The sequence below is a fragment of the Cavia porcellus genome, unplaced genomic scaffold, assembly GCF_034190915.1.
Source record: "Cavia porcellus strain 051 isolate PalLab524CR breed Dunkin Hartley unplaced genomic scaffold, mCavPor4.1 scaffold_13, whole genome shotgun sequence".
Lineage (NCBI taxonomy): Eukaryota > Metazoa > Chordata > Mammalia > Rodentia > Caviidae > Cavia > Cavia porcellus.
Genome location: NW_026947496.1, coordinates 56567765 through 56588710, shown reverse-complemented (window position 1 = coordinate 56588710; position 20946 = coordinate 56567765).

Below are 20946 nucleotides of genomic sequence, written 5' to 3'. Positions count from 1 at the left end.
GCAATAGGGTGGCAACCTGCCTTCCCCAATAAACACCTTAAACTGACATGGGGGCCACCAGGGTGCCTAGATGACTACCCACTGGCCAATCAAAGACCCTGTCAGGTTCTAAACATCACTGTCACCATTCCTGAAGACCCTGGCTGGCTAGGACACACATGGGGATTTTGAGTTTATGAGTCAGGCAAAGACATGGGAAATTTTATTCTCATAAAAAAGGTTCCCCTACAGATTTCATCCACATCCATAGGCCCAAATCCTGCTCTAAAGCCAAAATATAATCCAGATCCAAAATACAATCTGTCTAATGCAGATCCTGTTACTGCTGTTCAAACAACCACAGTAAGTCACCCAACCATAAGGGTTTCTCAAGCCCCGCCACACCAGGTAGATCATATACCTGCCCCTCAATATTCACATTCTAACCTATTCAGTTTGATTAAAGGGGCATATATGGCTTTAAATCATACCCAACCTGATCTCACCCAATCCTGTTGATTATGCCTGGCTGCTCCTCTCCCATATTATGAAGGAAAGGCCCTCAATTTAACCTTTAACAGTTCTTGTAGCTCATCTGCCTGTGACTGGGGCAATCACCACAAGCTGACTCTCCCTGATGTCTCAAGTAGAGGGACTTGTCTTGGGGACTCCTGCCGTCCACCAGCACTGGCAGCACGACTCTGTGCCCAGCTTCATTCAGAGTTCAAGCCAAATAATTACCTCATTCCACCCCCAGGAATGTCTTGGGCCTGCAATTTTGGCTTCTCACCCTGTATAGCAACTACTCTTTTTAACAAGTCTACAGATTTTTGTGTTCTTGTACAGGTTCTTCCTCACATAACTTTGCACCCAGGGGACTACTACCTCCAGGCATCGCAGACCGGCTATATATATAAGAGAGAACCTGTGACACTCACCTTAGCTGTATTACTAGGGTTAGGAGTCACAATGGGAATAGGAACAGAGACTACAGCTCTAGTGTTGGGAAATCAGCATCTAGCTCAATTATAGGCAGGGGTAGATCAGGATTTAAAAGAAATAGAAACATCTGTGACAGCTCTACAGGCATCCCTGATGTCTCTATCTGAGGTAGTCCTACAGAATAGAAGAGGGCTAGACCTCCTATTTATGAAGGAGGGTGGCTTATGTGCTGCCCTCAAGGAAGAGTGTTGTTTTTATGCTGACCACTCAGGAGTCGTCAAAGAGTCCATGAGTAAACTAAGAGAGTGCCTCAAAGCGAGAGAAAAAGAGCGCCTCGGAGAAACCACCTTCTCCTCCATGTGGGGGGTCTCTTCCCTTTCATTGCCCCCCTCTTTGGACCCCTTGCCACCTTGCTGTTACTGCTTACTGTAGGACCTTGTATTTTTCAGAGGATCATGACACACATTAATAACGTTAAGAACAGGATTGACACATTTATGGCAAAGCCCATTCAGGTATATTATCATCAGTTGGAAACGGCAGAACAACAAACTTATGGGGAAAGAACACCCACCGATGGCCCACATGATACTGTGGCCCAAATGCCCTGAGGCACTGGACAGGCAGCCAGAGACAGGCAACTAGGACACATATGTAGTGCCAATCGGCCACCTAAGACAGGTCCAGGACCAACAGCTGTCCTGCAGGCCCATGACGGGTAAGGCTCGATTGGGTTCATATGAGGAGTCCTTGACCCAAGACAAGTGCTGTCCTCCCAGGGCCTGCCATGTTCCTAAAAAATATATAAAATAATAAGGGAGGAGATGTAGGGAGCGGCTCAGAATGGCAGTTGCTGCCCTGCCCCTCCCACCTGAGGGCATTTTGTGTGTCAGCCTACATTTCCCATGATCCTCCCCTTGCCTACAATTCGCATGACGTAAGCAACTTCCTGCTTCAGCCTACATTTCCCATGATCCTCATGTCTGCCTACATTACTCATAATCCTCTCCTGCTAATGTCATATATCCGGATGTGATGATGACCTATCAGATAACACTCTGTGCCCTCTTCCTGCCCCATTGGCCTGCCTCCACCCTATATAAGTTGTGGCCATTTTAAAAATAAACAAGGCTTGAATGGAATCCCGCCAAGTCTCGGTCTCTCTTTTCTCTTGCCCTGCCCCCATCTCCGTCCCCTCTCCAGGTGAAGGCCCACGGACTGATCCGCAGGACGGATCAGATATGAACAGCTATTTTGAAGAAAACAAAACATCATAATAGCTAGTGCTGATTTAATATCATCTTGTTTTGAAGTCCCATCACCTTGCTGTTCTTCTGTCTCCGTTGTTTTTATCATGTTGTATCTTATTGGATTTTATTATATGCGATAGTGTAAAGAAAATTTTTGTAGGCAAAGATATATAGAAACCATTGTTCATTTTCTGTTAACTGTTTCTAAATACCTTGTAATACTTTCATCCTCTTGAATGATTTCACACTGTCTTGATATATGTGATGCAATAGTATACGAAGTTATACTCAAATATTTCAAGGAAAGAGACACTATGGTAACTACTATTAAGTCAGGTTATCTTACGTTGAAACACTATGTTGCCTAAATTGTTCTTTTCTGACCTGTATTGTAATGTTATGTCCTTTTTTATGTCAATCTCCCCTGCTTTTCAAAATTTATTTATTTTTTATTATTTTTTAATTAAGGGGAATTTTTTTTAAATTGGCAGGAGATATTATAGTAACTTTTTTGATTTCCTGTTAACTCAATTTGAAGCCCCATGTTGCTCTCACTATCTTGTTTTGACTGATTTTACACTCTCCTGTTCTGTTTGATATTATTAATTTTGAGGGTATAGGCAGATACTTTGAATGCATTAAGATTCACTATGATGCCCATTCTGGTTTGACTGCTATCTTCTTTTGAAGTTCAGTAATGTCTCCAATGTTTAGGTTTTCTTGGTTTTGTTCTGTACTGTTTTGTTCAATTTTATTATACCTGATGATACAGGCAATTCTTTTTAAGATAGCAAGGGGTATTATGGTAACCAATGTCGATTACCTTGTATTTTATTTGTACATCATGTAATATGTCCATCCTTTGTTTTGACTGACTGCTTTGTTTTGTCACATTTGGTTTTATTCTCTTCCAAAAATAAGTAATAAGAATTGTGGGAGTAATAAAACCTAAAATATGTAAATGTTATTGTAAAAAAGAGAGGAAAATAAAGTGCTCTAAAGGACACAACTGCAAGTGTTTTTATGTATGTAAGAAAGATGACCATGTTACTAAGGTTTTGTTGGATCACTGAACACAATTGTTTGCAGGCTCACTGTTTGAATGCCCACTTTGTATGCTTAATTTTGTAACTTGATCAAGTATTTCTAAGATGATAATATGTTATCTATTAAATAGTGATTTCGTACTGTTTATTTTTTTTGAAATTCTGTATTACTTGTACCCTTTTACTGTTTTGTTTTTTCTTTAAATAAAAAAAATAAAATAAAATACATATATTTATATATCTTAGCTAAGATAATTTTAGAACTAATTTCTTTCAGTTTATTGAAAAAGAATAGGTTGTACTTATATTGTTTGATCAACTTTGCATACCTATTTGAATAACTACTCTGAAGATAACAATACTCAATATATTAACCATTTTTAATTTCCTATTACATTATTAATGAACTTCTCTATCACTGTTTCATTGGGTTTTTTTTCTCTTTAAAATAAATAAAAGAACATTCCCAAAAGGTTTTACATGGTCAGAGTTGAGGTTGGCAGAAAGAAATTGCATTATGGTAGCAATACAGCTGACAGTGTTAGAAGGTAGCCCTAGTTAAAGACAGAACACTGGGAGCATGAGCTGGAGGATATATCTCCAGCCCCAGTGCTTTACTCTCTTTTCCTTCCTGGCTGCTATGATGTGAGCTTCTTTCCTTTATTCAAGATCTTCCACCACGTAGTTTCTGTGTTGGAGCCAGCTGACCAAAGACTGTAGCTGTAAGTCAAAAAAAAACCTATCTATCCTTAATTTTTGGGTGTGTCACCAAAAAGAAAATGATAGACACAAATTTTGGTACTAGAATTCAGATCATTTCTGTGACTTCCTGATCTTGTGGTCAGAAGCCTTTGGAAGTGGTTTGTGTGAGAAGGAAATGTTTTGAGATCCTGGCTATAGAAACCAACATTGTAAACCAAGTTTGGTGGGAAATTCTCTTTAGAGTTCAGAAGACCACAATGCTGATAGACATGTCAATAGTAAAAGCCAGGCTCAAAAGATTTCAGTTGAGAACAGGACTATCTTGTGATTTGGACTGAAGACCATATGTGTTATGCTCTGAAAGAAAAAGTGTCTACATTCTGCTAATGCCTGGAGATTTTCTGGGAGACTAATGTGATAAAAGAAATTTCAAATTAGTTTTATATTCAGTTGTGGCATGGGTAGAGCTAGAACATTGTAGCCAAATTTATATCAATAATCAAGAGCCAATGGCATAATTCAATGAATAGAAAATTTTGAGTTCCATCAGAAAGGAAGGAAGCCCCTATAAAGCTGGGTCTTATAGAAAAAAGATATATATATATGTAGATAGATAGATAGATAGATAGATAGATAGATAGATAGATAGAAAAAGGTATATATATATATAGAAAAAAATATATATAGATAGATTATTGTGATTATTGTGACACTACTTTTTCTTAGTTGATTAAAAAGAAACATTTGTTCTAATATTTTTTGGATACTTAAATGCTGATATCTTGTACTCTGAGTAACTAATTCAAAGGCAGCAATATGTAAGGTATTAGCTATTGTTACCCTCCTTTTATCTTGTTTCCAATTTTTATTTTATTTTTTTCTCTTTAGAATTAAAGAAAAAGATTTGGGCCTTGTAAAGTTATGGCACAGGAAAGTTTGATTGTTGAAAAAAATGTATCAAAAACAAAGCCAACTACTTTGTATCAGAACAACAGAAAGAATACCTTGAGAGCACTCCAGGAATAAACAAGAATATATCCTTCTCAGGCCCAAGAGCCAAAAGAAGAAAGATTTTACTTTGAGGAAAGATCCCCTGGGCTCCCTGCTACAGAAGGGAAGACCAATAAATTGGTTTGTTCAAATTTAGTTTACAGTATTAAGCCATCCTGGCTTTCTGTGTTGGCTGCAAGCACAAACCAAAAAAATCCAGCTACTGCTCCAGCTGATAGCAGACCTAGGCATAATCTGTGTGGTGCTGAGTTTACGAGTATGCAGAATGACAGAGTTACAAGGTCATGAAAGCGTCCACTCAGATTTAAAGGAAAACCTGGGAGGCCAGAAAGTTTGCTACTGAAAGGGCAATAAAAGCAGTACTTTAATTCATGAACTTGATAATTTCCATAGTTCTGGTCACAGAGTTAGAATCAAAGCAAATTCAAATGGTTAGGTTCAATATTTACCTTAGAGGAAATTTTCATTTTCTTCTCATCCTGTCCAATTGGAAACCAGAATCATGGAGATAACACAGTTTGTAAACCAAGGTACCACTGCACATGAAGATGTGAGGGTGAAACCAAAAGTGCAGTGGAGACTACAATAATTTGGAGATGACAGGAACATAAAACATCTGAAGAAACTCACAGGGCAGTGGAAGAAGCCAGCTCAAAGAAAAGCCATGAGAACTAGAACAAGCAATGCAATAGGATTGGGGTCAATGAAACCCTTTAGATTTCATGACATAATTACAACTTTCCCTTAGTGCTGGACGTAGAACTATAGTATTTCATGTTTGCCTGCTGTATTTTGATCTTGCTTTGGTCCGATTCCTTACTATGTTCCCATGTTTTCCTTTTTGAATAGAAATGTTTGCACTCTGTCACTGTGTGTTGGAAGTATTCAACTTTGTTTTAATAAGGGCTCACAACTAATAGTTTGCCTTGAGACTCAGAGGAGACTTGGGGCTTGGATTTTTCAGTAATACATGACCTTTTAGAACTTTGTCTACTTTTAAATATAGATTACATGCATTTTGCATAAAGAGATATGCATGAGTCTTTTGGGGGCCAGGGCTAGAATATTATGGTTTAGATAAAGAATGTCTCCCAAAAACCTCATGCACTCGGAGATAGGACTTGTAAAAGGTAATTAAGAATGTTACAGCTGACTTGCTCTTAGGAGGTGTGGCCTAGTTAGAACTAGGTCCCTAGAGGCATGAACTGGACAGGTGTATGTCCCTCCTGACTCCTTTCTTCTCTCTCTGCTTCCTAGCTACCATGCTGTTAGCAGCTTTTCTCTGGCTAGGTTTTTCCACCATAGGGTTTGTATACTGAAGCCTACTAAACATCAGGAGCCAAAATAAACCTATTTTCCTTGCACTTCTGCCTCAGCAATGAGAAAGTTACTGGCACCAACCCAGTGAATAAAAAATAGCCCACTAGACCCACTAGATAGATGACCGTGAAATATAAGAATACCACAGATAACAGAAAGACTTTAATAGTGTCAAGGAAAAATTAATTTTTAAGAAATATGGTTTAAATTGACCTTAGATTCCTTATTACCAACACTATTGAAAAACAAAAACAATGGTTTTAGAATTCAAATGTAAAATTATTTTAAATGTAGAATTCTGTACCTTTAAAACCACCAAAGGTTTAGAATACCTTGCTTGACAATATTAATTTCTTTTTCACTTTTGGGGAAGATGGCATCATTTGTGATTATGGGAGGAAGATGGACACAGTCTTGTTTGTCACCTGAAGAGTTTACAAAGAGAAGCAAAATTTTGAGGAATATTTTGTTTGCAAACTCAATTATTTACAAAAGGAAGCATTCATGAACCACAAATTACTGTGTACAAGGTCCAATTTCCTTTCTATAATGGAATGAAGAAGAGAAAAGAGAGCACCTCCCAAGAACTGGCCATGCTGAGACTGGGAGGAACCAACAAGAAGTCAACTAGCCAGCCTCTCTGGTAAACTGCGTAAGCCATATGGGTTCCAGGAAGACAAAACTCAGCACCTCCTGAGAATCAACCATGCTGGTACTTAGAGGAACCAACAAGATGCCAACTTTCTGCTAAATTGCACAAGCTGAGTGGATTCCAGGAAGAGAAAAGTCAGGTAGCACCTCCAGTGAGCCTATTGTCATGCGGGCTGAGAATCAAACACACCCCTGCCCCCCAAACTCCCATAAGCAATTGGTGGGTTCAGGGGACAGGCTGAGTTGATAGCAACTAAGGTACATAAATCAACTAAATACTGGTATTGTTTTGTTGATTATGTCGGCCTGGGGTCAGTAGTATGAGCCTCTCTTGGGAGGATGACAGTACATAATACAGAAAACATGGGCCCTTCCTTCTATCTTGTCTTGAAATCCAGTATTGTTCTCACTGCTTTGATTTGTTCTGTTTATTTTCATTTATTAAATATTCTGTGTGGATTGGTTTTATTCCATTTTGGTTTTGGTTTGATTTGGTTATACCTGATGGAATGGACAATTATGATGAAGATAACAAGATATACTATGTTAGCTATTATTGTTTTCCTTATATCCTGCTTTGAAGTTCTGTACCAATTTTGCTGCTTTCTTTTGTTGGCTTTGTTCTGTAAGATTTTACTATCTTTAAAATGAAAATAAATAAATAAAAATTAAAAATATATTGGATTGAATGGTGGTCCTGAAAAAGATATGTGTAGGTACTAACACCTAGAATCTATTTGGGAAAAGGTTCTCTGTAGATGTAATTAAGTAAAAGAGCTTGAGATAAGCTCTTCCTTCATTATCTCAATGGCCACTAACCCATGAAAGTGTCTTTAGAAGACACAAAGGAGAAAAAGAAAACATCTAAATGAAAGAGATACATTGGAGCAACAAAGCCATGGAAGCCCAGGATCACCCAGAAATACTAAAATAAAAGAGGCAACCAGAGCTTCTGGAAAAAGCATAGACTTGTGGCTACCTTGATGTTCAACTTTTGTCCTTAAGAACTAAAAAATAAACATATGTTGTCACGGTGCACCTGTCTATGGTAATTTGTTGCAACAACCACAGAAAATAAAAGTAGTTCTTTAACCCCTACACCTGTTATTTGAGAATTGGCTGTAACAAAGGAGAAAGTGAATAAGTAAGGGGAAGAAGTAGAATCAGGACTACCATAGTCTTCAATGCAGAAGTGTAAGCCAGTAAATTCAGAATGACCCTGAGCAAGAGACCTAGAACTTCAAGAGAATCTCAAGGAGAAAGGCATTCATGTACTTGATTCCACCCAATAGGTACTACAAGAACAACTCGAATATGATGGGCAATGAATTAAAGGGAAAAAAAGAAAACAAACACTAACCCACAGAACAAAACTAAAACAATGAAATACTATCATAATGTGCTTCTTGGTTTCTAGGGAGTAATTGGAGTATATCCTTACTTTTCACTGATTTCCAGTCACTAGGTTTGATCTCTCTATACAGCTGCAAGTTGTTAAAGCTGTAAAAATTTTAAAAATCCATAACTAATTGGAGTGAGTATATACAATAAATTAGGAAACTGGAAAGGATTGAAGGAATGTAGGAAAAAATAATAGAACTGATCATAAGTTTATTGTACACAAAGGAATTCCATACAATTTCAGTGAATAAAATGTCATTTGTTTTTCATTGAAGATGAGGTACAATTTAAACTCTTAGCAGTTTTCCCCAAATGTCACATGGGCAGGGCATTTATTTCTGAACTGAGTGTCCCAAGCAAAAGGTCAAAGTCATTTCTTTTCTTTTTTATTTAGAAAAAAGATTAAAATAAAAGAGGACATAACAAAACAGGTCAGAACAGAACAATTAAAGCAACACAGTGTTTCAAGCACAAAACAACCTGACATAACAGTATCTACCATTGTGTCTCTTTCCTTGACATATTTGAGTGTACCTTCATACACTATAGTATCAAACATAACATGACAGTGTAAAACCATTCAAGAGAATGAAAATATTATAGGATATTCAGAACCAACTAACAGAAAATGAACAATGGCTATTATATTATCTCCTTGTCCATAAAAAATTTTGTTTATACTATCACATATAATAAAATACAATAAGATATAACATGATAAAACCAATGAAGACAGAAGAACAAAAGCTTGGAAGGACTTTAAAACAAGATGTTATTAAATCAGCACTAGCTATTATAATGTCTTGTTTTCTTCAGAATAGCTGTTCATACCATCACAGAAAATAAAATCAAACAGCCTGGAATAAAACCATTCCAAATAATGAATGAAAACATTATAAGTTTTCAAAGCAATATAATGGGGAATCATGATTACCCATACTTTTGTGTATTCTTACCATTTCTTACACCAGGGAAACTATTCAGTATTTATACAGGTGAGTTTGATTTATTTCACCTATGAGTATGGTCTTAAGCTGCATTCATTTATTTATAAATTATCAATGTGAACCTTCTTTATAGCTGAGTTGTACTCCATTGTATAAAAAATCACATTTTTTAATCCATTACTCAATTGATGGACACTTAGGTTGTTTCCAAGATCTAGCTATTACAAATTGTGCTGCTATAAACATGGGTGCACATATATCACTGTGGTATGATGTTTTCAGTTCTTCTGGGAATATGCCTAGAGTGCAATAGCTGGAACAAATGGAACTTCCAACCCCTGCTTTTTGAGGAATCTCCAGACTGACCTCCACAATAGTTGTACCATTCTACACTCCCACCAACAGTGCAGGAGATCTTTTTCCCCACAGCCTCTCCAGGATTTGTTGTTGGTAGTTTTCTTGATCTTGGCCATTCTTTCTGGAGTGAGATGGAATCTCAGTGTGGTTTTAATTTGCAGTTCTCTAATGAATAATGATGATGAACATTTTTTCATGTATTTATTTGCCATTTGTATTTCTTCATCTGAGAATTGTGTATTCATCTCAGATGCCCGTTTTTGGATTGGATCTTTGAATTTTGGGGGTCTGATTTTTAAAAATTCTTTATATGTTTTAGACAGAAGTCCTTTATCTGAGGGACAGTTCACTGAGATTTTTTTCCGGTTTGTGGGTTTTCTTTTCACTATACTGGAGATTTCTTTTGACGTGCAGAAATTTTTTCATAAGATGTGATCCCAGTTATTGATTCAGGGAAGTATTTCCCATGAGGTTTGATTCCTGTTCAAACCTCAATTCTCTACCTACCCCTATGTCTTCAAGGTTTTTACCCAATTTGTCTTCTAATAGACTTAGTGTTTCTGTTTTAATATTCAGATCTCTGATCCACTTAGATTTTAATTTAGTACATGGAGATAGGCATGGATCTAGTTTTAGTTTTAAGCATATGGAGAGCAAGTTTTTCCAACAGCCTTTATTAAAGAGATTGTCATTCTTCCCATGAACATGTTTGGCCCCTTTATCAAAGGTAAGGTGGTTGAGTGTGTTTGTATTTGTGGTTGTATCTTCTAATCTATTCAATTGATCTTTGGCTCTGTTTTGATTCCAGTACCATGTCAATTTTACTACAGTTGCTTTGTAGTATAACTTCAAGTCAGGGATTGTGATGACTCCTACCTTGCCTTTGTTGCTTAGAAGTGTCTTTGCTATTCAAGTCTCTTCTGGTTCCATATGAATTTGAGGAGTGATTTCTCTAGATCTATGAGGTATGTTGATTATACTTTTGATTGGGATTGCATTGAATCTCTATAGTAGTTTTGGGAGAATGGCCATTTTCACAATATTTATTCTTCCTATCCATGAGCAAGGGATGTCTTTCCATTTTCTGAGATTATCTTCAATTTCTTTTTTCAGTGTATTATAATTTTCCCCATGTAGATCTTTTACTTCTTTTATGAGAATAATTTTTAATTATTTCATTTTTGGGGTTGCTAGTGGGAAGGGTGTGTTTCTCTTATTTCTCTTTCAGTGATTTTGTTGTTAATGTATAGGAGTGCTATTGATTTTTGAGCATTGATTATGAATCCAGCTACATTGCTAAATTTGTATATCTAGCAGTATTTCAAGGGAGTTTTGTGGTTGTTCTATGTAGATTATTGTATCATCCACAAATAATGATAATTTAACTTCCTCTTTTCCTATCTTTACCCCTTTTATTTCTCTCTCTTGTCTAATTAATCTGACTAGTATTTCCAGTACTATATTAAATAGGAGTGGTAATAGGGGGTATCCTTGTCTTGTGCCTGATATTAAGGTAAAGGCCTTACGTTTTTGGCCAGTTAGTATGATACTGGTTTTTGGTTTGTCATAGATGCCTTTATCATATTGAGGTAAAGACCATCTAATCCAATTTTCTGTGAGGTTTTTATCATGAATAAATGTTGGACCTTATCAAAAGCTTTTCCTGCATCTACAGAAATGATCATGTGATTCTTACTTTTGGCTTTATTGATATGGTGGATTACATTTATTGATTTATGTATGTTTAAACCATCCCTGCATGCCTAGGAGGAATCCCACTTGGTCATGGTGTATAATCTTCTTGATGATTTGCTGCATCCTATTTGCCAACATTTTATTGAGGATTTTTGCATCTATGTTCATTAGGAAGATTGGTCTGTAGTTCTCTTTTTTAGTTGGGTCTTTCTCAGGTTTTGGTACTAGAGTAATATTTGCTTCCAGGAATGACTTAGGAATGTTTTCTTCCCTTTTGATTTCATTGAAGAGTTTGAGGAGTGTTGGCATTAAGTCTTCTTTGTATTTCTTGTAGAATTCTGCAGTGAATCCATCTGGGCCTGGGCTCGTCTTTGTAGATAAGGACTTAATTACATTTTCAATTTCATTAATAGAAATTGGGTTATTCAGCAGACTTACATCTTCTTGACCTAGCTTTGGTACTTCATATGTTTCTAGGAATCTGTCTATTTCTTCTGTGTTATCAAACCAATGAGAGTAGAGGTTTTCAAAATAGATGTTGATGATCTTCTGTATTTCTATACAATCTGTAGTAATTTCACCTTTTTCATTCCTTATTGCATGAATTTGAGCTTTTTCTTCCCTTTTTAAAATAAGATTGGCTAGGTGCTTGTGAATTTTATTTATTTTTTCAAAGAACCCAATCTTGGATTCATTGATTCTTTGGATTGCTTTCTTAGTCTCTATTACCTTAATTTGTGCTCTGATTTTTATAATTCACTCCCTTCTTTTGGCTTTGGGCTTGACTTGCTCTGCTTTTTCTAGATGTTTGAGGTGTAACATCAGGTCATTTATTTGTATTTGTTCTGTTTTCCTGATATGGGAACTCAGTGCAATAAATTTTCCTCTGAGGATGGCTTTCATTGCATCCCACAGATTCCAGTAAGTTGTATTTGTAGTTTTGTTTGCTTGTGGGTATTGTTTAATTTCTTCTTTAATTTCCCCTGTGACCTACTGATTGCTCAAGAGTGTGTTATTCAATTTCCTTGTTTTTGTGGAATTTTTGCAGTTTCTGTTTTCATTAATTTCTAGTTTCATGGTGCTATTATCTGATAACATGCATGGGATACTTTCAACTCTTTATTTAAATATGATCTGTAGGCCAGTATATGGTCTATTTTAGAGAATATCACATGTAATGCTGAGAATAGTGTGTATTCTGATGGTGGATGAAACACTCTGTATATGTCTATCAAGTCCATTTGTTTACAGGTGTGATTTAGTTCTGTTATTTCTTGGCTGATTTTCTGTCTGGTTATCAGTACCTTGATGTCAATAGTGTTTTAAGGTCTCCTGTTATAATTTTGTTATTGCTAATTTAGTTTATCATGTCTATTAATAGTTGCTTTATATAACTGTGTGCTCTGGAATTAGGTGCATATATATTTAAGATTGTTATCTCTTCCTCTTGAAATTTTCCCCTACCAGTATATAATGGCCTTCTTTGTCTCTTCTGATCATTCTTGGTTTGAAGTTCACATTGTCTGCAAACATAATAGCTACCCTAGCTTTTGGGGGGGGGGTCCTATTGCATGAAGTATTCTTTTCCATCCTTTGACTGTCAGTCTGTGAGTATCCTTTTGGGTTAGATGGGTTTCCTGTAGACAGCATATGATTGGATGCTGTCTTTTTATCCATTCTGCAAGTCTGCTTCTTTTATTTGGTGAATTGACAGCATTTACATTAATGGTTATAACTGTTATATATTGGTTTATTGTTGACATGGTTATCCTTCTGCTGTTGCATCTTTGTCTTTCCATTCTGTTTGTCTGGCTTCGATTAGTGATTTTTTTTCCTAAGTGTATCTAAACTGTCTTTCAGTATTTTTTAAGGGTTGGCTTGGCAATCCTGAAGTTCTTCAGTTGTTTTTTGTCATGGAAATATTTCTCCATCAATTTTTTTTCTAGTGAAATTGGTACAGAACTTCCAAGCAGGTTACTGGAATAACAGTAATAGATATCACGGTATATTTTGTTATCTTTACAATAGTTGTTTTTTCAATCACTTATATCAAAATGAAATGAAACACTGAACATTATAGAACTTATCGAAACAGAATATTGAGTAGAGCAGTACCGTTAATCAGAATAAAGCAAAACAGTAATAAAAATATTTGCCTTCAAAGAGATGGTAGAAGGAAATCCCCCTTATTTGCTATGGTCAACCTCCCAAGAGATGCTCAGATTTCTGTTTCCCATTTGCTAATAGGGGGACAGGAGAAGAAGGGGAGAAGTGGGATGATTGACTCTAGGCCATGCACCAGTAGGTTCATTATTGCTTAGCAGGGAGGCAGGCTGCTTGCTTGGTTTCCCTGTATTCTAAGTTCCAACATGGCTCAGATCTCAGGAGACACTGGTGGTTGTCCCCTTGGAGGGGCCATAGTCTGCCACACCACAGCCACTTACCAAGGAGGGGAACTGCTTGTTTGGTTTCCCAGTGTCCTAATTTTCAGCATGGCGTGCATCTCAGGAGACACTGGTGGCTCTCCCCCTGCAAGGGCCACAGTCTGCCACACCACAGCCGCTTACCAGTGAGGTGAGCTGCTTGCTTGGTTTCCCAGCATCCTAAGTTCCAATATGGTGTGGATCTCAGGAGATACTGGTTGTTCTTCCCCTGCAAAGGCCGCAGTCTGCCACACCATTGCCACTTACCAGAGAGGGGAGCTGCTTGCTTGGTTTCCCAGGGTCCTCTCTCCATCAATTTTGAAGGACAGTTTTCACATGGTACATCAGTCTAGGTTGGAAATCATTTTCCTTTAGGATCTGAAATACTTCATGCTCTTCTTGAATTGTTTGTGCTGAGAAGTCTGCTGTGATCCTGATAGGTTTTCCTTTATAGGTTATCTCTTTTCTCTCTGACAGCTCTTAGTATTCTATTCTTATGTTTGCTTTCTGGGATGGTGATTACTATGTGTCTGGGTGTAGTTTTATTTTGGTTATGGCCATTTGGAGTCCTATTTGCTTCACTGATCCTGATGTCAGTTTCCATTGTCATGTTTGAGAAATTTTCATCTATCACTTCTCCAAATATCCTCTTGACATTCTTTATGTTGTCCCCTTCTTTTTCATTTATCCCTATCAATTGTATGTTGTTTTTCTTTCCATCATCTTGCAGCTGTCTATCATACCAGATAATCTACACTGTTTTCCTTGAACTCCTGAATGAACTGTAACAAATCTGAAGTTTAAAGAAATACTGGCACATTCAAGAAAAGAGACAATCAGAGCCCTTACTTACCTATGACAGGTATGGGAAGCCAAACCAAGAATTCAGCAAAGACTGGCTATAGACTTGTGAGAAAGAATAGAATCCTTGGGAAGCACAGGAAAAATCACATATCTACTGTCCCTTGTATGGATGTCCCAGTATGCTCGTAGGAAAGATGAAATCAAGGCAAGAACTCTCAAAAGCGTCCCTCCCAGGACAAGGCTAGGAAAGGGAATGCAGTCTGAATGGGAAGCAGATGAAGCTCAAGTGGTCTTTCATTACTGTCCCCATGTGGGACAAATCTTTAAGCCACTGAAACAAAGACAACAAATCGTTTCACCTTCAACACCTGAGAGAAGACCTAGTGACTGGCAATGGAAGGAGCAAAAGGACATTCTAAGCCCGGATCATGAGATAACCCTGAATATGGGAAGGGGAACTATCACTAAAAAAGCCCACCCTATAAACGCAAGGACACAGCATCTGCTATATCTGAGGCTGAAAAAAGAAGTGAGTCTACCTTTCTCCTGCCCAAACAATCAGACTTGCACATGACATCTAGTGGATGAGTATTTAGGGTGATCTATTTCATACACAAAAGAGAGCAATGAATTATTCTATGTAATGAATGTGGTGCAGTGTTTGCATATCTTGCTTGACGTTCCTGTCACTGAAAAACTTACTTGTAATTATTTGAGGTAAGAAAGTAATTCTATATGACCTATAAAGTATTATTAGCACTGTTTCTATATGTCATTGATTTTTGTCAAGAGTGCAAGAGAAGTGCAATTTAAGGGAAAGTTACCTTTTTCCAAAACTTTACTAAGACTTATTCACCATTTTAGAAAACTATACTGCTAAGGAATTTGGTGGCTTAGCTCTTGAATTGCCAATATGAAACTGGACCTAATCATCTGACAGCTTTACATTCACAGTGATATCACATTTAAGTGACTCTGTATACCATTTCACTGTGTTTGATATAGTTGTCTAAACACTTAACATTGAAATACACATTTATAATAAATTACTTTTACTTCAAGCTTCTTTTGTTACATTCCGTTGCACTGAATGTTTAGTGCTATATGAATAGATACTTTACATTATCTACAGATTAACTAAAAATGTTTAAAATATCTCTAAGTTCTACATATAAAAAGTCCTGTTCTCCACATTCTTCTGCAGGAATTATTAAATTTTGTCTTATTATTATTATTTATTAATTCTTTGATGCTGAATTTCAGGGTTATTTTAAATTATTATTATAAGTGATTTTTCCATAATTAGCATCAATACATTCAATAAATGTTGAAAAGTAGCTATGCATAAGATGCTTTGAAAATTCCAGCAGGTACAGTGGTGAATAAAATTTGATGATGCACTGAGTGAAGAGTATAAATTAGTACCACTGTTGTAGAAAACAGTTCAAAAGCTTATTAAAAAATGAAAATAAAACTAACCTGTTATGCAAAAATCTCAGTACTGAGCATACATACAAAGGTTTATCAAAATATTTGGTGTATGTTTACATTCAAAAATGTCATTGCACTAAAAGACATGCTGTAATTAATTTCCATCAAAATAGTCTTTCTAGATTTGAATGCACTTATCTTCTTATTCTTGCCATTTGCTGAAGTAGTTTGGAAGTTTTCTTTCATGTCTTTAGAAGGTGTCATCAAAAACATGCTGCTTCTGGGTGCCATCTAATGGAAAAGTAGATTCATAAAACAATTAATGTTTGTCCCCATGTGGCATGTGCCACTTCTGGCTGTTCCCTAAAGTCAAAGTGAGCATGAAAATTAATCATTTTGAATTAATTCAGTATATTTAGGTAGCTAAGATAGCACAACTGAAGACACTCAAGAAAGAGTACTACCAGAACTGCTTCAGAAGGTGACAAAAGCAATGGGACAAATACATTCAAAGTGAGTGAGAGTATTTTTAGAGAAACTCATGACAATATGTATTTTACTGTAATAAGTGTTTTAAATGTAATCACTGTATTTTTAATCACACCTTATATATATAGGAAATGAAATTAGTATATCAGAAAGACTTCTGCACTCTGTGTTCATTACAGCATTATTTATAATGGTCATGAAATGGAAAGAACCTAAATGTTTGTCATTTTGTGAGTAGATAATGAAAATATAGCACATCCGTGCCACTGAAGTACAATACAGTCATCAAAAGGATTGAAATACTTACTGTAATTTGCTATAACATGCATGGACCTGGAGATCATTTATGTGGAATGAAATTAAGCAGAGAAGAAATGCAAATACCACATTGTCTTACACATTTGTGGAATCTAAACAAAAATTGATCTCATGGAAGTTTAGAGTTGAATGGTGATTAACAGAGATGGGAAGGGTAGAGAGGAGAATGATGAGGAAAAGGTTGATCAGTGGGTACTGAATTGTAGTTAGGTAAGAATAGGAAATTTTGGTGTGGTATTGCACAAACGACAATATGTACTGTGCATTTTAAAACACTACAAGGAGGGTATTTGAATGTTTTACCATAAGAATAAGTGTTTGAGGAGCTATCTTTAACCTGATTCAACATGACACAATGTATGCACACATTGAAATATCACATGTCACTGCAAATATATCTACAACTTTATGTTTTCACATATCATTTAAAGAAAGAAATTCTTGGTATACTTTTGGGGTTAGATAGAAAAGACAGGGCTAATGAAATGTTTCTCAGTTACCATCTTTATTATTGAGACATAATACCTACCATCTGCAGCACAGAGTAAGAGAGTTTTATTTTGGCTCACATTATAATCCATAGTGTGCTGGCTCCAAGGGAGGATGGCATGGCAGAGGGCATGGCTGAGGAAAGAGCTCATGCATGTGATTCAGAAAGCAGAGAAAGAGAAAGAGAAATGTCAGAGCCAGAGAAGGAGATAAATCCTCCCAAGTTACACCTTCAATGATCCAACTATTCTAACTAGATCCTACTTACTGACACCAAATCGCCTGCATGGTCCTCTCTAACCCAGTCACCATCTACAGGTCCCACCTCTGAGTACATGAGGTTTGGACAAACATCTAGATAAATCATGACAGTTTCTTTCTTAGGAATGTATTTTTTTATTTCAGTAAAATGACTGAATTCAAAGTTCTCTATCATTTAACAATATACTTAAGGACTAAAAGATATAAGTGATATATAAAATCAGTGTGTTATATTAAACTAACATATTTACCTTTATTGTTTTTTATTAGCCTGAATAAAAGGCCTTTATGATTGATTCAGTCTGAATGCATTTTGTTTGAAATTAATTTCATAAAGAATTTAATGCTAATTATGAACCAGACTTAATTGCTAAGGATTGGTAAGTAGGGTTAAATATCCTTTTAGAATGATTCCTCAACAACGCACTTTGGATGTTAAAGAAGTTGTATATTTACTCCTATAAGAAGGGAGGGGATTATTTGTTCCATGGCTGCAAATCTACTTGTTCCTAGTGGACCCTCGGTCTGTGTGCTTCAGTGCTGCAGGAATTGCTATGAAGGCCTATTTTAACATGAAAGTTCATGTCCTCTTCCCAAGACTTATTCTGTAGTACGGGAATCTACAATTTTAATAAGTACTTGAAGTAAAGCCTCTTCCTAATCTACTCTGAGAAACAGTCAACAGTTTCTTAAACTCTATCCAGCCCGTTGCATGCTTCTGCAGGAGGACAGCCTGAATAAAGACAGTCTCACCACTGTTCTTAATCCCATTCCCTGCTCCTAACTTTCAACATGGCCTTGATTTATTTCTCCATTGGTAGTTAAATAAGGCTTTTACTACAGGACAGAAATTTCCCATTGTGAGCTAAAAGCAACACTTAAACAGACATAAGAGATACATCAAAAATAAAACAACTTTGGAAAGGACCCAATAACTAACTAAAGAGATAAAATTTCCCTGAAATTTCAACAAAGTTTGCCTTATCTAAGTAAAGTAGATAGGAGCTAAATAAAACGATATTAGAAAGGAGGACCAAAGTTGGAGTAAGGAGTTCATTCAAAGAATTCTTAAAGACCCCATTAGTCTACACTTAAAACCTAACCAAAGAAATGACTTGAATCATTAAGCTTTGTGCTGTGAAAAGTGTCAGCATGAATTTTCCCATTTATAACACAAATATATTCTATTCATGAATGTTTTTTACATAACAGCTAACATTGAATATAATGATTGCACTCAATGAGTATTTAAAATTTGTCACTGAAATTTCCCTCACAAAGACTTGAAAGGTTTTTTTTTTTTAAGAGAATAAAGCTCCAGGTAACAGAAGGAATAGACTGTCGATCATGCATTCTGTTTAGTCTGTGTGAAGCCAACTTGAAAATAAAGCAGAAATAATTGGGATAATAACAATAATAGCAACTGTGATATATTGGGTCTTATTAGACTAACAACTGCATTAAAAACTTTATCATCTTTTATTTGTTCACAAATGTTTATTGAACACTAATATGCACCATTCTCTATGCTGGGCATCAAGGTGCATCAGTGAACAAGTAATAATTTTGCCTGACCTAATGGAGCTCAAAGTCTGTACAACAACACTGTGAGGAAGGGGCTGTTACCCTGGTGTAAGAGCTTAAAATATTGACAGAGTTATTTGAAGATTTGTCCAAGGTCATGTAGCTCACTAATGACAGAGCAGAGGCTGGAAGCAAAATCTGCCTTTTTTCCTGCTATATCGAATGTGCCCATTTGGGTAATTACAATATGGCTGCCTACCACACACAGCATCAGTTTCTCTTCTATGAAAGATTTCCTCCTAAATCATTAAGTAAACATAAATAGGCCCCAGAAGAAAACCACAGTATCTACCTAATAAATAAGGTCATTTGCTGTTTGCAATTTTCTGCTTACTTTTTATCGCATCACTCCAGGTAAAACTCTGTGAAATTCTGGGCTGTCAAAGAAGAATAAATGAGTTGCTTTTATGTGACTCAAGGATCTCCTGAGAGTGAGGGAGAAACTCTCAAAAAGCAGAGTCTGAATCACAGAATGTCACCTCAAAGTTTCTTTCCTCTCAAAAGCCATGAGAAAATGGGAAGCATACAAAATGGGTGAAGTTACCCAGTGGCTTTTCTTTTTCTTTTTTAACAAGTCTGTTGTTTGTTTTAATTGAAGCCACAAGAGGGAATGACAATGAAAAGCAATACACAAATTTCAGAGGTAACCAATACTGGGTTGATGCCTCTCAAAATGTGACTAAATTGATTAGTCTTAAAATCTGAGGGGCGTTTTATGTCTAAATCCCAACCCTCCACTTCAAGCCAAATATATGAGGTGTGATTTAAACATATGGTGAATGTTTAAGTTTTTAAAATGTAGCACAGTAAAAGACATATTGCCATCAATACGTGTAAAAATACTTCCGCTCACTTTGAACACACTTATCTCCTTGCTCTTGCTACTATTCGAAGCAGTTCAAGAAGCCTTCTTTTGTGACTATCTTTAGTAGCTGTCTGATTCTATTCAAAAAAAATTTTTAGTGGTCACTTTTTGATTTTGGGGAAGAGTTAGGAGTCACTCAGTATCAGATCTGGTGAATAAGGTAGATGAGGACCCAATGCAATATTTTTACTTGACAGAAATTTCTATAAACTCTGAATCAATTCAGGTCATAAAACACAGAAAAAGACATGAAGGAGATTTCCAGAATTGTTGCAGAAAGTGGCAATAATGATGAGATAAGTGTGTTCAAAGTAAGGGATGTAACTTCAGGAACACTAATGACAATGTTTCTTTTACTGTAATTTTTCAATTTTTATTTAAACATTCACTGTATTTGTTAATCATACTACAGAGGGCCACAAAGGAAGTGAAAAGCTCTCCCTAAAAAGTTTGGTATACAACAACAATAAAAACCTTCTGCAACGAGGTAACTTTAATACATTCTAATTACTCTATTTTGAATTTTCCCTTTTTAAAAAAAAAGCAATACACCATCAGCTCTTTGTTTTTTTGCTATACAGGTTTTGTTAATAATCTTAAGAACTTCTTAAGGAGAATATCAGGCTGAAGGGCATTTTCCCCAGCTTATTATGTCATGGTCAGTTTCTACCAAGTAGGTCAAGCCAGATACCAACTGGGAAGCCAAGTCCTTGGTGAACTTAAAAGTCATGCATTCATGAGAGTTGTTTTAGGCAGGCTTTACTATGAATAACAGTAGCCAAGTATGGGATGTCAAATTGGATCACAGACAGTGAACATGTGCCCTTTTGCTAGGAGAATTTGTAGAGCTGATGACAGAAACAGCATTCCAAAATAGCTAGAGATGATTGACCACTGTGTTATCGTAAATTTATGAACATAAACCCAGAGAGGCCAGATTTCACTCTCAGAGTGAGACAGGTTATTGGAGCAAATTGGAGA